Here is a 14,595-nt window from a genome sequence, read left to right on the forward strand (position 1 = left end):
CCTGCAAGAATCCTACTTACCATTTCAGTATCCAGACATCATCAGCACCTGCAAAGAACAGACAACAGGTTAGCAAGGCGAACTTTACACGCAGTGCTTACTTACCTGATCCATCGGCTGCGGCCGTTTCTTCACGCCGCATCTCCACCTGCAAAAACAAAAGCATTGCCATACTTACCGGCACACTGTGAATTCCGGATTTCTTCGTTCTGCATCGCCGCCTGTGAAGACAAAGTATCGTTAACAACTTACTGGCATTCCGCGGACTCCGGCGCTGCAACCCAACATCTGAAAGGCAAAAGAAAAGACATTAAGCAGGTATTTACTTACGTCCATCACGCTCGTCGCAATAAAACTCCTGCGAATACTCCGGCGTCTCTTTAACACGAACTAAGCTGCAAGGAAAGAGACAGTTAGAGCGCTTGCCATACTTACGAACTTCCAGGCGCTTCACTTCATCTTTCATCTCAAGAGCCCTGCAATACATAAGAGAAAAGCATTATACAGAGTCTGCATATAAACGTGCCACGCATGTAAAGACTATAAAGACAAAAGGTGTCCAGAAACTCACCGCTCGTGCAGATAACGACGGTAACCATCCTCTGAATTCAAGAGGCCTGTGTTTCACCAGTGAAGGAACTGGCAACGGCACCCTGCACCAGACGCAGATGGAGAGCCCAGCATTCACCTATATAAGGTGAGCACGTTGACCTGGGGGCTCTACGAAAGAGATGGGAAGAGAGAGAGAGAGGGACATTCAACAACCCAGACCATTAACCCCCATATTCTTTCACCTGCAGAAACCTCACTCTTCGAGTTCAACACACAGTGCGAAGAGGTTCGACCCCAGAAGCCAATCGAGTCCTGCACATCACTTTTCGAGTCACAGACAGCTTCCTGCCAAGACCCGCGCCTCCGTGGGAATCAGGTGAGCGTTACAGAACGCGAAGCCCACCACAAAACTCCTACCCAGGCGCAATGGAAACCTCAGACACTGATCAACTAGCCCAGTTGCTCGGGGAATTAAGAGCAGAAGTACATGCAGCTCATCAGGAAACGAACTCTCTAAGAAGAGAACTGATAATTTCCAAGGAGCGAACAGAGGACCTTGCTAGGCAGTTGTTACAAACGCAGGCAGGACAGACACCTTTGCCTGTTCCAGGAGGAAGTTATCCTTCTGCATCATCTTCAAATCCAGTGCAAATCAATCTGCCCGGTAATGTTCCCTTGGCTCCGCCCGAACGCTTTTCTGGTGATCCAAAGAAATTCGCAGTGTTCATCAATCAGTGCCGCCTACACTACTTATGTCGACCAGCTGCATTCCCAACAGACCAGACCAAGGTGGCTTTCATGCTTTCTTATCTCAGTGGCAGCGCCGCAGATTGGTCGATCCCTTTAGTCACCCAGGATGATCCGGTTTTACATGATTTTCAGGCCTTCCAGTCCAGCATGGAGAAACTGTTCGCAAGACATGCACAAGGGCAGGCTTTGGACAATGAACTTCTCTCATTATGACAGGGTAGTCAAGACCTCTTGACTTATATAGCCTCCTTCAATAGACTCATAGTGGAAACACAATGGCCCGAGGACAAGAGAATAACGCTTTTCTACAGAGGCCTGCGTGGAGAGCTCAAAGATGTGTTAGCGCAAGTTGTGAATCCTCCACAAGAATGTTCTGACTATATTGACTTAGTTGTCCAATTGGACCATAGACTACAGAACAGGAAGGCAGATCGTTCCAGATTTGATACCCGAGTGTTTTCTAAACCACAGACCTCGAATAAGGGAGCTGACACTGTGGAACCCATGCAAATAGGGGGCATGAAAGGACCTTTAACCCAGAAAGAGCGGGAAAGAAGAAGGCAGCTGCAATTATGCCTCTATTGCGGAAACTCAGGGCACTTTTTTCGGGACTGTCCAGTGAAACCAGCTAAGAAGACTGTAGGAGCCGCGGATACCTGTACCACAAATTCTGAGCATGGAAACGACCTCGCCCGACAAGAGTAGAGGTCCTCTTGCCGAGCGTTAAGATCTGTCCCGTGACCTCGCATTTCGTGATACCCATGGTCCTCATTAGTCCTGAACGTCCGGATCGTTTGCATGCAATTGAAGCTTACATTGACAGCGGAGGAATCGGTAACTATGTGGACCGTGAAATGGTATCAAGGAAGAATCTACCCCTTGTCCCTAAGGCAGTGAAAGACGTCATCACTACTGTGGATGGCACGGAGATAGCCTCCGGACCAGTAACGCATGCCACCCAAGAAGTGACGCTAGTGAGTCAAGATGGACACCGGGAGAGAATCGTGTTCGATGTAATCAAGGCCCCTCAGTTCCAGATCATTCTGGGAATCCCTTGGTTAGAGAAGCACAATCCTCAGATCGATTGGCGAGCAAAGACGGTTCAGTTTCCAGAGTGTTTTACCACTTGTTATCCTCGGCCTGATGTTTCACTGGCGGCAATCTCTTCTGAAGAGGTTCCCAAATTACCTCCCGAATACCAGGAATTCCAAGACGTCTTCCGGAAGGATCAAGCCAACACTCTGCCTCCTCATAGGTCTTACGACTGTCAAATAGATCTGATACCTGGAACAACTCCTCCTTGCAGCAGGATTTATGCCCTCACCGAGCCAGAGAACCTTCACCTCAGACAATACCTAGACCAATACCTAGCTAACGGGTTTATCCGTCCTTCAAAATCTCCAGCTTCATCGGCTTTGTTCTTCGTTCCGAAAAAGGAAGGAGACCTTAGGACTTGCATAGATTACCGCGCCCTGAATCAGATCACCGTTAAAAACAGATACCCGTTACTTTTGATCCCTGAACTCCTGGATCAAGTCAAAGATGCATGTATATACACAAAGTTGATCTCAGAGGAGCCTACCACTTGGTACGGATAAAAGAGGGCGATGAATGGAAAACGGCCTTCCGCACCAAGTACGGGCTATTCGAATATCAAGTGATGCCCTTCGGACTGTGTAATGCTCCTGCTGCTTTCCAGTATTTTTTGAACGATGTCTTTAGAGAACTCATAGACGTGTGTGTTGTTGTCTACATTGATGACATCCTCGTCTATTCATCATCTGAAGAGGAACATCAGAGACACGTTAAAAAGGTTCTCGAGAGATTGCGTCAACATAATCTTTTTGCTAAGCTTGAGAAATGCGTTTTCAACGTAACGGAAGTCGAGTTCCTGGGATTCATATTGGCACCTAACGGAGTCCATATGGATTCAAAGAAAGTTGATGCAATCATCAAGTGGCCATCACCAACCTCTGTAAAAGGAGTTCAAAGCATGTTAGGGTTCGCTAACTTTTACCGCAGATTCATTCCTGAATTTTCTCGGATAGTCCAGCCCATCACCGCTCTGTTGAAAAAGAACAAACGTTTTGAGTGGTCTTCTGAAGCAGAACAAGCTTTTCAGGACTTAAAAGCTAAATTCATTTCTGCACCTGTTTTAAAACATCCTCGCCCAGAACTCCCCTACATCGTGGAAACGGATGCTTCTAGTCTTGCTATGGGGGCAGTTTTATCACAAAGAGATCCGGTCACACACCAACTACATCCTGTTGCCTTTTGGTCCCGCAAGTTTTCACCTCCCGAGATCAACTATTCAATTACAGACAAGGAACTTTTGGCCATCAGATCGGCCTTTAAAGCCTGGCGGCATTATCTTCTAGGAGCCAGACACATAGTCACCGTAATGACTGATCACCTCAATTTACAATATCTAAAGACACCCAAAGCTCAGTCTTCCAGACAGCTTCGCTGGGCTCTGTTTCTAGCAGAATTTGACTTTATAATTACTTATCGACCAGGCAGTAAGAACGGAAAAGCAGATGCTCTCTCCCGGATGGGAGTAGATGAACATTTGACCAATCCAGAACCAATACCCATAATCCCAGAACAAAGAATTTTGGGTTTGGTCAGCGCTCAATCTTTTGAAGACATCAAGACCATGGTTAAATCACTCCTAACTCCGGGCGATTTGCAAGATTGGCAATTAAAGGGGAAAGAATTCTCAGTGGATCAAGACCTACCATATTTCCGAGGACGATTGCATTTACCCTGTGAGAAAATACAAAAACAAGTAATCTCCTGTTATCACGACTCTCTAATGGAGGGTCACCCTGGCATTACCAAAACCATGGAAAAGATTAAAAGACATTTCCGGTGGCCGTCATGGAAAAAGGATGACATTTCTGGTGGCCGTCATGGAAAAAGGATATTAGAGACTTTGTAATCTCATGTGGTGTGTGTGCCCAGAATAAAAGTCAGAAGGAGAAACCAGCCGGCCTATTACAGCCACTAGACATCCCTCCCTGTCCATGGCATACCCTGTCCATGGATTTCATCACGGACTTACCTCCATGCTCGGGGTATACTACCATTTTAGTAGTCGTGGATCTATTCTCCAAGATGGCTCACTTCATTCCCCTGAAGGGTCTACCATCAGCCTCAGTATTGGCCCGAGAATTCTTAGAAAACATTGTTCGGCTACACGGTTTTCCCTCGGTTTTAGTCTCCGATAGGGGAAGTCAATTCATCTCTCACTTCTGGCGCAGTTGCTGTCGTCTAGCCCAAATTGATGTAAGACTTTCAACTAGTCACCATCCCCAAACTGACGGACAAACCGAAAGGACAAATCAAACTCTAGAGCAATATCTACGTTGCATGCTCCAACAAACTGAAAACCCCTGGAAGGATATTCTTTGGATCGCTGAATACGCTTACAATAATTCGATTCATTCTGGAACAGGGAAGACTCCCTTCTTCCTACTATACGGACACCATCCTAGAACCTCTAACCTGGATCCTCCCCAAGAATTCGAAGCACCTGCTGTGGATCACTTGCACTCGGAGATCACCCGTGCTTTTAAGGAAGCCTCGGCCCATCTGCAAAGAGCTAAAGCTCAATTCAAAAGAGGAGCAGATCGACACCGTAAAGAGGCTCCTCACTACGCTGTAGGAGATCAGGGCTGGCTATCCACTAAGCACCTGCCTCTAAAGGGACCCCGCACCTTCATCCCGAGATACCTTGGACCCTATCTCATATCTGCCATAGTTAATCCGGTGGCTGTCAAATTGGAGTTACCTACGCATATGAAAATACACCCAGTATTCCATGTCTCCTTATTAAAACCAGTACAACCAGAAACCCTATTGACTGAATTCCCAGAACCGGTTTTAGTAGATGGAGAACTTGAATTCGAAGTTAAGAACATCCTAGACTCCAAGATCTCCAAATCTAAGTTATATTATCTGGTTGATTGGAAAGGTTACGGCCCCCAGGAAAGGTCTTGGGAACCTTCAGAATATGTCCACGCACCTCGTCTGGTCAAGAAATTCCATCTGAATCACCCCGACAAGCCAAAACCCCCGGAGAAGACACACTTAGGAGGGGCCTTGAGGGGGGGGGTACTGTCATGATCACTGCTTCCAAGGAGCCAGGACCAGCCCAACGTCCTTGGAAGCAGGCCCCTAACCCTAATCCTAAGCACCAGCCGGTCCCCACTGGGACCTTTTGGACCTTGTCCTGGCGCCGGTGGCACCAGGCTCATCAAAACCATTGGTCCCGGCACTGGAAGCGCTGGGCTCATAATAGGTGTGAAGATGCTTGGGTGGACTTACCTGCAGCAGACCATGCTGCTTACTCACCAGCCACTTAGAAGCCATCTGAGAACAGGAACTACTTTCTTACCTGGGTGGGGCAGCTCCACTCCCTGGATACAGCACTGGAACTCTTCTGGAAACTGGAACTCTTTTCTTACCTAGGCGGGGCCGTGGAAGAAGATGCCTCATCACTCCAAGGCTATTTAAACCACACCCGATAGATGAAGCGTGCTTTGCGTTATTCTGCATCTGCAGCAGAACGCTCACCGAGTCTGCTCCGGCCTTTCTTCTTCCGATCCTGGACCTGCAAGAATCCTACTTACCATTTCAGTATCCAGACATCATCAGCACCTGCAAAGAACAGACACAACAGGTTAGCAAGGCGAACTTTACACGCAGTGCTTACTTACCTGATCCATCGGCTGCGGCCGTTTCTTCATGCCGCATCTCCACCTGCAAAAACAAAAGCATTGCCATACTTACCGACACGCTGTGAATTCCGGATTTCTTCGTTCTGCATCGCCGCCTGTGAAGACAAAGTATCGTTAACAACTTACTGGCATTCCGCGGACTCCGGCGCTGCAACCCAACATCTGAAAGGCAAAAGAAAAGACATTAAGCAGGTATTTACTTACGTCCATCACGCTCGTCGCAATAAAACGCCTGCGAATACTCCGGCGTCTCTTTAACACGAACTAAGCTGCAAGGAAAGAGACAGTTAGAGCGCTTGCCATACTTACGAACTTCCAGGCGCTTCACTTCATCTTTCATCTCAAGAGCCCTGCAATACATAAGAGAAAAGCATTATACAGAGTCTGCATATAAACGTGCCACGCATGTAAAGACTATAAAGACAAAAGGTGTCCAGAAACTCACCGCTCGTGCAGATAACGACGGTAACCATCCTCTGAATTCAAGAGGCCTGTGTTTCACCAGTGAAGGAACTGGCAACGGCACCCTGCACCAGACGCAGATGGAGAGCCCAGCATTCACCTATATAAGGTGAGCACGTTGACCTGGGGGCTCTACGAAAAAGCTGGGAAGAGAGAGAGAGAGAGAGGGACATTCAACAACCCAGACCATTAACCCCCATATTCTTTCACCTGCAGAAACCTCACTCTTCGAATTCGACACACAGTGCGAAGAGGTTCGACCCCAGAAGCCAATCGAGTCCTGCACATCACTTTTCGAGTCACAGACAGCTTCCTGCCAAGACCCGCGCCTCCGTGGGAATCAGGTGAGCGTTACACCCTAAGAACCACAAGGTCAAGCAGAGAATTGCTTCTGCTCTTTCTGCCGACGGTCTCACTCTGGGAATGTTGGTGTCGAGCTCGGCTCCCATGAAAGAAACTGTCTTGCTAGGAACTGGGCAGGACTTCACGTTGTTTATGGCAAAACCTAACCCTCTTAGGAGATTTGTTGTCTTTGAAACTCCCAAGCGTGTGCTTGAGGCAGAACTTGCTCTTATCAACCAGTCGTCCAGATATGGAAAGACTTCTGTTCCTGTTGTGGGTGTGAGTTTTGCAGCCAATGGTTCTAGGCATTTTGTAAACACTCTCGGTGCTGATCTCAGACCGAACGGGAGTACTCGAAATTGAAAATGATCACCCACAGTGAACCTGAGGAATTTTCTTTGTGCTGGGTGGATTGGTACGTGGAAGTATGCGTCCTCCAAGACTAGAGTGACCAAGAAATTGTGCATGTTTAGCCAAGGGAGTACTCCTTGCAAAGTTATCATCTTGAATTTGATGCGCTTAATATATTTGTTTAGGGCTCTCAGGTCCAAGATGGGTCACCATTGACCATTCTTCTTTTTGATGAGGACGAAACGGGAGTAGAAACCCTTCCCCCTTAGAGAGTAATGTACTGGCTCTATTGCTGCTTTGTGCAGCAGTTTCTGGATTTTGGACATTACTTGCTTTAACATATGCACCTTGCGTGGAGTCGGGGGCAAGGAAGGTGGCTGGTTTAGAAATTCTAATGTGTGTCCCTCGAGGACCACCTGTAACACCCATTTGTCTGATGTTATTGACTGCCACCGTTGAAAGAACTGGCTCACCCTTCCCCCCCACCAGGGTTCGACGTTGAGATGGAGGAGCTGGACTGTCAGTTTTGTTTGCTCTGTGACTTCCCTTGATCGGAGCCCAGCCTCCCTCTCTGGGCGTACTTGTTGAAAGATTGGTACTTGGTGTCCTGGTATGAACTACCTTGCAACTTCTGGCCATAGGAAGGGCGGTTAAAACCTCAAAACTTAGAGGATGAACCTCGAAAAGGAAGAAACGACCGGCGATCCTTGTCTTTGTCTTTCAAGCAGCTGATGGCACGTGCCGTGTCCGTTTTGATTCTTTTGAGGTGGTCATTGATCTTTTTCCCAAAGAGTTCTTGACCATCGAAGGGCATGTCCAATATCTGCGCTTGGACGTCAGGCCTGAAATTGGTAGTCTTCATCCAGGCCTGTCTTCTCAGCACTGTGCCGTGGGCCATCTGCCGGAAACCTGACTCCGCCACATCGATTGCAGCATCAATCATGTGATCCGAAGCTGCTTCCCCATTGGCGATAATCGACCTCGAGTTCTACAGGTAGCTGTTTGGCCAGCTTGGACATGCGGAGCCAAAGCTCGCGGTCGAATGTCACCGTCATGGCCAGCGCGTTGCCCGCTCCGATGGTAAGCGATGCTGATGCGGACACATTCCTGCCCACAGCCTCTAGTTTGCGACCGTCCTTGTCCGGTGGGGCTGATAGAGGTGATGCTGCATTGGTCAACTTTTTCCTAGCTGCTACTGTGATGACCGAGTCTGGTTTTGTATGACCTCGTAGACAAAGAGGTGCAGGCTCCGGAGCCTTGTATTTTTTCTCTGGCCTGGAAACTAGAGCTGGAGTGGATAAGGGTGTGGCCAATATCTTGGATCCGGACTCCCAAATGGTGTCGAGGAGAGGAATGTAGTAACAGTTCTCCTACGTTTGTCCCTGTGCTCATAAAGTACTGACTTCTTCTCCTCCCATGTGACCTGTAACTGAAACAATTCTGCGACTTTGCCGATGATAGTATGAAAAGAGACTAGATCATCCGGCGGTGAGAAGCCACCCGCAGAATATTTCTTTCTGGGCTTTTCAACAATGTAATCATCCAATTCGCTAGTATCTGGCTCTTGCCTGATCTCGCCTTCTTCTGGTTCAGAAAATTCTCTGAAAGGATCTTCTTGCCAGCTGAGACCAAAACAGAGGATGGTACAATCGTTGGATCTCTATTGGGAGACCTTGTCCTGTGTGACGATGGTGGAGAAGGGACCCTTGTCGGTGAAGCACTGAGTGTCCTGCTCCTATACCTGTGCAGTGGCTCAGGCAAACGCACCCTTTTCTGTGGCCTACTCCTGGAAGGCGAATGTCTTGGCGTGCTTTATCGAGGTGAAAAATCCCTCTGCGGGAGGTTAGGCTCCCTTGGTACAGCTGACTTGCTTTTTTCATTTTGATGTCTGTTGAACTCCTCAATGATCCTTTGCATTGATAACATGAGCACAGGATCATAAGGATCAGCAGGCACCTCTGTAGTAGGTTGCCAAGGATGGCTGTGATCCTTAGGTGTAAGACAATGCTGTTCTTCAACAAACTCAGTGTCTAAAAACTCCTCCTGCAGGATGACGTCAAGTAGGTCTGGCATTTCTCCTAAGGGAGATAATTGTGTTCCATGTTGTTTAAGAGCGTCCACAAACTGAGGTGATGCTTCTAAAGACTCAGGAAGACTCTTCATTGGATGGTGTAACAGTGGTGTCAGCGAGGGGCGTTTTGGGCCCTAATTCTTCTGTCGGCAGAAGCTTGCGGTGCCATCGACGGAGCCGTGGTCGAAGATTTTGTCGACGACGGGTCCGTGGATGAAGATTTCGTGGACGGTGGCTTGCCTTTATCTGTTGACGAGTGCGTGGAGGTACATTTCGTGGACAGTAACTTATCCGTCGACGAGTGCTTCATGGACGAGTGCTTCGTGGATGAATGATGAGCTTCCTTCGTCGACGATTGCTTCGTGGATGATAAACTCGCTGATGAGGACTTAGTCGTGGACGATGCGGTTTCATCGCATGGTGGTCGTTGATGAGGGTGTTGTTGACGGCTTGGTGGACGACCGGCCTCTACCTTTACTGCCGCTCGTAGACAGCTTCTTCACGGACGACTCCCCCCTTACCCCCCTCGTTTTTTTGCAAACTCCTCCTTACCTTTGGAGGTAGTTTTTGCTGTAGAATACTTCATCTTATGGCTTGTAGAATCCAGGGGAGGTAGGAAAGGCATAATTTCCAGCTTCCTATTGCTCTTGGGAGTGGGAGAGGAGCTCCTTTCCACTGAAGAAGCCTTCTTTTAGAGGTTTGCATCTCAGATGATTTGCTGGATTGAACAGGGGCTGTCTTCGCAGATTCCTCGTGAGAAGAAAGCCCCTTGGCTTCCAAATGCAGAACTCTTCTATGTCTGTCTTGTAGGGTCTTAGTTCAAAAAGGCTTGCAAATGTGACATTTCTGGATTTCATGAGGATAAAAACAGTATATACAGTGATCATGGGGATCTTTCATATAAACCACCTTTCTCCTGCACCTCGTGCAATCACTGAATAGGGAAGGCTTCTTGGTAGTCTGAAGGTCAGCCATCTGAAGAAAAAGTTCACTCGACGAATTCTGGGTCAAAACAAAGTTTTTTGAAACACCAAAAACCAGTGGAGATAGCCCCTAGCCAGGGGAATGTGGTAAAGTATATTAAAATATAAACTACTGTGAAAATTGAAGAAAATTCGAAAAAGCTCAGAGAGCTTGAGGATTCCCTGTGTCAATTAGACCGCAGTGAAAAATCTGAAGATGGCTGCCTGGGGCAGAGCTTAAACCCTGCCACCTCATTGGTTGGGGTCATAAAGGATCAAAGTGAGGTGGAGGGACTACACAATAGAATGGCTCATAGGCCATAATGGACTATGTACATGCATTTCTATGTAGCAATGTGTGATTATTTTTAAAAACATGTATAATTATTTTATCACCGAGGATTCCCAGTCTGATGACGGGGAATATTCAAGCATCTGAATCTATGAAAGATGCAATGCTGGGGAAACTGCAATTAATGTGCCCTGCAACACATCCTTCCCCTCTATCTTTCATCCAACAAAAAACTTTAGGTTACTTAAAAAATAAGCAAAACAGAAAGGTGACGGCTGGAAGGTTTCAATTCATTCATAACCACTGGTACAGCTCTGGGCAACCCTCCAGACCCTTGTGTTTTAGCCTGCCAAGCCACTACAGAAGGGGAAAGACCATATGCAAATCATTCTTGGTCCCACCCAAAAGGGGCAGTCCAGTCTGAACTGCTAGGTGACATCCCTTCTACATGAGACCACAGGCATCCACATACATGTTTCAGCATCATTTGGCATGATCAGTGAGGAGTAGCCTAGGTCTCTAGGCACAGCAGGCTTTTCTAGGGGTGATGTGGAGCTGCTGCTTACATTTAAAAAAATGGAACCCTGCAATTACTGTGACCTGCAGCACATCATCCAACACGTCCCTGCTGTCTCCCATCTAACAAAAAGAAATGTGGGTTACTTACCAAATATGCAATGCAGAAAGGTGTTAGCTGGAAGGTTTCAAATCATTCATAACCAGTGGCAGAACTCTGGGAAACCCTCCAGACCATTGTTTTTCTGGTTGGACTTGTGTTGCCCAGTTGCTGTTTACAGTCTATGGCCAGACACTTGGCAGGCACTGCATGTCTGCACTTTGTGGTTTAGGCCTCTTCGAGATGCTCTGTCTGTTTACAGTTTAGCCTGAGAAATGTACAACAGTCCAGGTTGTTGTGTTTGAAATCTGCTTACATTCACAGTAATTTGGTAATATTGACCTATAGACACTGATATTAATGCTATATATTGTGATCCATTTTTGTATGAAATGTATATCATATTAGTCAAATGGGAACCATATTTTTCTTAGTGTACTGAGGAGCAATGCTATGTGATGCCACTTCCTATTTTGCTAAGGGGTGAAAGGTCATGTGCCATCACTTCCAGTCATGTCATCGGAGGTCAAGGGTTGTGTGATGTCACTTCTGCTGCCCTTTGCATTTTGATGAAATTACGTCTTTGTCCCTTCCCCAATCTCAAGCCTCTTTCAACTTTGAAACACAAAACTCAGTTCTTTATCGGAATGTACTTCTTAAATAGGCCTCTCACGGTATCCTTCCTTCCCCAAGCTCTAGGCCTCTTCCAGCTTACAAACACAACCTATGACATATTACAGTTCTGTCTTGAATTCATAAACCAAGGGTGTGTGTCATAAGACTGTGTGGTGTAAAGCATATGAGTGTTAGATGTGTGTCTAGCATGTGAGTATATGGCATATATTAAGACTTTGTGTGCTTGATACAAAATCTTAAAATGCACTTGTCCTATATCCCTCCAAGACGTGTGAAAACTTACTTTGAAGTCAGGTTCACTTTGATGTAAGGTTTCAATATGAACAGGAGACGTAAATGCGTTTCACAGTTCGACCATGTATGCATTTAACATTTCCTAGAAATGGACATTAAAGTAAGTACTGACTTTCCTTTGAGTTCACAGACGTATATTAGTGTACATATTCAAAATGTACATCTCCCACACATAGTGTAGAGTTTGTATATGAAATGTACTTTCATTCTACTCACATATTAAACGCTTCCTATGTGTATGAAAACTCACATTAAGGTGAGCTTTAACTTTTATGTGAGTTTTCAGTACATACGAAAGGTGCATATAAGTTTTAGGGTTTGCACCTGTATGAAATTTACATCTCCTAAAAACTAACATTAAAGACAGTCCTGACTTTGGTGTGAATTTTCATGCATATACATGTGCTTAATGTACATAATATTTTCTGTGAATGCTTCATTTATTGATACATCTTAAATTGTTAATATCACAAAATTAAATTTTCACATCATTTTTCAGTGCACCAATCCTTGCCAAAAATTCTGAAAAATGAAGTGGGGAATTTTTAGATATTTGATAAACCCCCATGCTAAAAGCTGTTCAAAACTCAAAGTGAAGTTTAAAAAAAATATGAAGCCGACAATGCAAAATTCTAAAATGTTCCATGCAGAGAATATGTTACATGCAGAGATGGACTCCTCAGAATTGTTCTGTGGGAATGTATTCTGAATTTTCCATACATGCCTTCAAACAATATTCTCAAACGTTATTTTTTTTAAACTCCAGACAATTAAGGCGAATAAGTTCTGTGCCACAAAACCCTTCAGGGTGCTGATTTGATGCACCATAATTCCTGAAATTCAGCAGCTGTTGGTAGCTGTGCTACCTTAACTATTAGCCCCCTATTGCGCAGCGCCTAAGCACATTGATAACATAAATGAGATCACATATGACATCTTCAATTACATCACTGGCAACTTGAAGGCACTTATGACACCTCAGATGACATCACAGACGAAATCTCTCAAAACATCACTTATGTTATGTAATGTAATGTAAAGTGGTCTTACATAGCGCTCTTCTGTCAATAGCGTTGGCCTCACTGTGCATGGCTATGTAAGAAAGGAGGGCAGGGTGTGCTAGTCAGTTAGCGGGAAGGCAGATGCAGAAGTATTTGGTGTTGATGGATGCAGGTCAGAAGTACCTGTTACCTGTGTGTTAATTTGAAAATCTCTAAGTTGTTTGTGGTTGGTATTGGCTGGGCAGGTTACCCATATGGGCATCCCCCGAATTGTGGAGTGAAAAAATGAACAGCATGGTTGTTGATAGAAGATGGGTAGGGTCTGAATCTGTGAAGTACACTAGACCTAGGAGGTCGTCTGTAGGGATGTGGGAGGTGTAAGGATGCAAGATTCTGTTAGTGTGGAGTTAGATGATGGATGGATGAAGGAGAGGAGACTGGGGTCGAGAGTGTTGTCACTTCCTTGCACTTGCTGGTAGATTCCACTTAGATTAAATATGCGGACCAGTGCCAAGCAGGAGAGGTTCTGTGAGTCAGCTTAGTTTTCTGCAGATGAAAGTGGTAAGAGTTATGAAAAATGCTCATTGTAAATTTACACAGAACCCCTTTTTTTGTCTGTTTCCTGAAAGTCAGCTGGTTCTCCTCCAGGCGCAGAGGTTAGGGTAGGGTGTTCCACAGTTTTGTGGCTAAAACTGAAAAAGAAGATCCTCCTTGCTGTTTGTTAGGGACTAGCACTAGTGCAGAATTACTGGACCCAAGTGTTCTGGAAGGAGGTAGTGTTGAAACTTACTTCTGAAGGAGGAAGGGCCCACTCTGAGTTATGACTGGCAGGCTATGAACAAGGTTTTGAAATGCACTTTTTTATGGGTAGCCAGTGGAGAGGGAACAAGTTACTTACCTGTAACTGTTGTTCTCCAGCATGGGTCTGGCATGAATTCACATGATCATGAATATTCCCCGTCGTCAGGCTGGGAATCCTCGGTAAAGAAAAAATCAGTTTCAGTTTCGTTTCTGAACTATCTTTCTACTAGTAACCAATCACTGGTCTCTGGGTCATACCAACCCCAGCCAATGACTGCCCTCTACCTAAGCCCCTCCTCTGGCAGCCATCTTCACATTTGGTAGCACGTAAGTGGCAGTAGGACCAAGTGAAGAGCCGCAGAGGGGTAGGAGGGAGGGTTCGCATGTGAATCCATGCCAGACCCATGCTGGAGAACAACAGTTACAGGTATAAGTAACTTGTTCCTTCTCCAGCATGGGGTCTGGCATGGATTCACATGCTCATGGATATAAGAATACATAGCAGTACACACATGCACAACCACGGGAGGTGGCAAGGCTCAAAATTAAGCATTTCATCACTCAACATTAAGCATCTCTTACCTCCTCACCAGGCCCACCTTCAGGCCAACAGGTTGCGCAGCACTGCCTGGCCGACTCTGGACTCCTCCCTGGAATCCCTGTTGACGCAGTAGAATCTCGTGAAGGTGTGTGTCGACCTCCACGTAGCAGCCCTGCAGATGT

The sequence above is a fragment of the Ambystoma mexicanum genome, chromosome 6p (genome assembly GCF_040938575.1).
Source record: "Ambystoma mexicanum isolate Mex_15411 chromosome 6p, UKY_AmexF1_1, whole genome shotgun sequence".
NCBI classification, from domain to species: Eukaryota; Metazoa; Chordata; class Amphibia; order Caudata; family Ambystomatidae; genus Ambystoma; species Ambystoma mexicanum.